The following is a 3,074-nucleotide window of genomic DNA, read 5'->3' on the forward strand; positions in this document are numbered from 1 at the left end:
AAGTTGGAGTCACTTCTAATCCATACCAGTTTGATAATTTGGACAAAAGAATGGACACTTGATAAAATTTGGCTTTATAAAGGATCTGCATGAGATTCCAAAATTTAAGACACCATGTTTGATATTTTGATATTTTACATGGATATCTTCAAAATTGTCCCTATAATTTATCTTGATAGGCAACATCTGAATGAACTGATGGGTTTCTTTACAAAATTAGACTGGAAATTTCTGAGGCAGCCCATATTTTTGTTTGCTGCTTTGCTATCTTGAAAGCTAAACTTTGGTCAATTGAATGTTCCAAGTCATGGGAGATTGGGAGCACACACATCTCTGCAGTCAACTTCCCCATGAGAATCTTGTGGTCTGTTTGCTGTGATAGGCACCGATATTATCACATTTATTAGTACAATTCAAGGGGGGTTTCATCAGAATCTGGAACTGAATGATTTGAGTCATAAGTGCATGCTTTATGAATCAGTAGAGTGCTTCATACTACGCTGGATTTGGATGGATTATAAGCTCAGATTCCACTTAATCCATCTGCAAGAATAATTTTGGGAAAGAAATTATTGTGAACGAATGTGTGTTCCATGCTACTGCAAGGAATGGATGAGATACAAGTGTTGGTAGTATCACATATTATATGGCTAATATTCTTTCTCAATCAAGATCGAGACATAGACGCAATAACATATCAACTAGTCAAAAAAGTATTCTTCAAAATATTTTTCATTCAAGAAATATTATTTTAGTCCCTCATCTATAAATATTGACTATATCTAAATGTTTGAAATATCTTATAGGGTATACACTTCAAATAAATTTTATAGGGTATACACTTAAAATCTATCTCAAGAAAATCGACTCGATTCAAAAAAAAATTTATTTTATAATTCATCTTAAGAGTTTCAATCTTTAGATGGGATAATTAAAAAAAATTAGATCAGATGGATCGACTCCATGACTTAGGGATCGACGATCAACTTTGATGCTAACAAGATGATAACTAGTCAAGGGAGAATGTAGGAATGCTTGTTTAGTAGTTCAATATCTATTATATGTACTCCAAACATGTTCATGGAGGACAATGTCTTCGTTGGGGGTTTGCTCTATTGTAGGCAAAATTTCTCCAACAGAGAAGGCAACTTGAATAATGATCCTCATTTTGCTTGCAAAGTTTCTATCGTAGGCAAATCTTACAAAGACAATTGAGTATCAATAAATGATCATCTATTCTCGATATCATGAGAGGAATATCCTGTGTATTCTTACTCAAGCAAATCCCTGGTCATGGTCAATCGGATTGAGAGAATCCGATAAGAGTAAGACTCGGATTGAGAGAGGAGTTCTCTAAAGAATCTAATAAAAGTGAGACTCGGATAGATTCCGTATAGGCATGATGTTGAATCTCGGATTTTGATGATAAAATCAATTGATGGGTTAATTAATCTAATCCATATTATTAAGTTAAGTGTGCAGGATTAACTACGATAACCAGAAAACATAAAGCAAGAATACCGGAATCAAGTTCGATGGACGTTTGAGAGTCCGAAGAATCGTCGAAGATACTGCCGGAACCAACCGAGAAGAAATCGGGAACCTGTCGAAATTTTCGAAAGTTCACCAAAGAGATCGTCGGAGGTTCGCGGAGATCACCAAGAAGGCTCGGCTACTCATTGAAGTCATCACAAGATTGGGAGCTTACTGGGTGTCCATCGGAAGAAGTTCGTTGGAAAGCTCGCCGGAACAAGACTCGACATTCGCGGTTGAAAACTTGCTTAGGATGTTTTTTAGTTATGTAGTTCACTTGTAATTAGGATTAGGATTAAGAGATAATCCTATATCCAGGTTAGGGGCCAATTAGGCCTAAAATTAGACTTGGTTTGGGCTAAATTTAAAGCCCAACCAGTGAACCGAAGGGTCTGGCAGTGGCACCGCCAGACTAGGCGGTTGCACCGCCCAGCACCCGAGAGCTGAGCGGTGGCACCGCCCAGCACCCGAGAGCCAGGCGGTGGCACCACTAGTCCATTGTTAGTGTCAGACAGTGACAGGCGATGGCACCGCCAGCATCGGGAACCAAAGAGAATTCAAATTTTGGAGCCCAAATTTGAATCCTCTTGAGGCTTATAAATACCCCTCAAATCTTAGTTGAGATTACAACTTTTTGAGAAACAAAAGATTGAGAAAAAGGTCTTAGAAAAGTCTTAGTAAGTTTTGTTTTCAATTTGCTAGAGTGTTCACCTCCTTCTTTCTTACTGAAAATTTGTAAGAGTGTGAACCGCTTGTAAAGAGTTGTAAGAGGGGTATTTGCCCTTCCCCTTCAAGAGATTTGCTAGTGGAAGGTGGGAGCCTTGTAACATCCCATTAGTCTCACATCGGAAGTGGGCAATGTGTATGATTAGCTTATAAGGGCCTGATGAGTGTACTACGTTAACTCCCGCTTAAGCATTTTGGTCCATGGTTGAAGGACCAAAATGAAGTTATTGGCCAGTTGGCTCATCAGACTTGGGTCGTGAATGATACCACCTCTGCCACGCCCCTCAAAATATCCATGATATTAAAATTCAAGAAAACAAATCAATCTAGGATCCAAACACACATTTGAGGATACTGAAAAATATTCTATCATATATCACATCACTCGATAATTCATATTTATGGCAACCCAAGCCAACTTGACAAACTTGAACAACATTTATAAATTCACAATAGAAAGATATTTCAATCTAGTTTCTGATGAAATAAATTTCGTATGAATCAAGGTTTCCAACAAGGAGTTACCATAGATTTAGTAACCCAAGATCAAAGAACAAATCTCAATTTTACAGAATTCACATTGTCGGTTTCAATAGAAAACTGGGCAGGCATTTGTACTCTAAATTTTTCAATCCAGGTATTAAAGAAAGATCTACGAGTCTAGTTTCCAATGAAATAAGCTTTGAATAAATCAACGTTTCCAACAGGGACTTATAGGCAGTTTAGTATCAAAAGGTCAGAAATTACGATCCCTATTTTGCAGAATCTGTAGGCTCATTTGAAACAGAAGTTTGGGCAGGCAAATTGACTCCGAA

This window comes from Musa acuminata, chromosome BXJ3-1 (assembly GCF_036884655.1).
Source record: "Musa acuminata AAA Group cultivar baxijiao chromosome BXJ3-1, Cavendish_Baxijiao_AAA, whole genome shotgun sequence".
In the NCBI taxonomy this organism is placed as follows: Eukaryota; Viridiplantae; Streptophyta; class Magnoliopsida; order Zingiberales; family Musaceae; genus Musa; species Musa acuminata.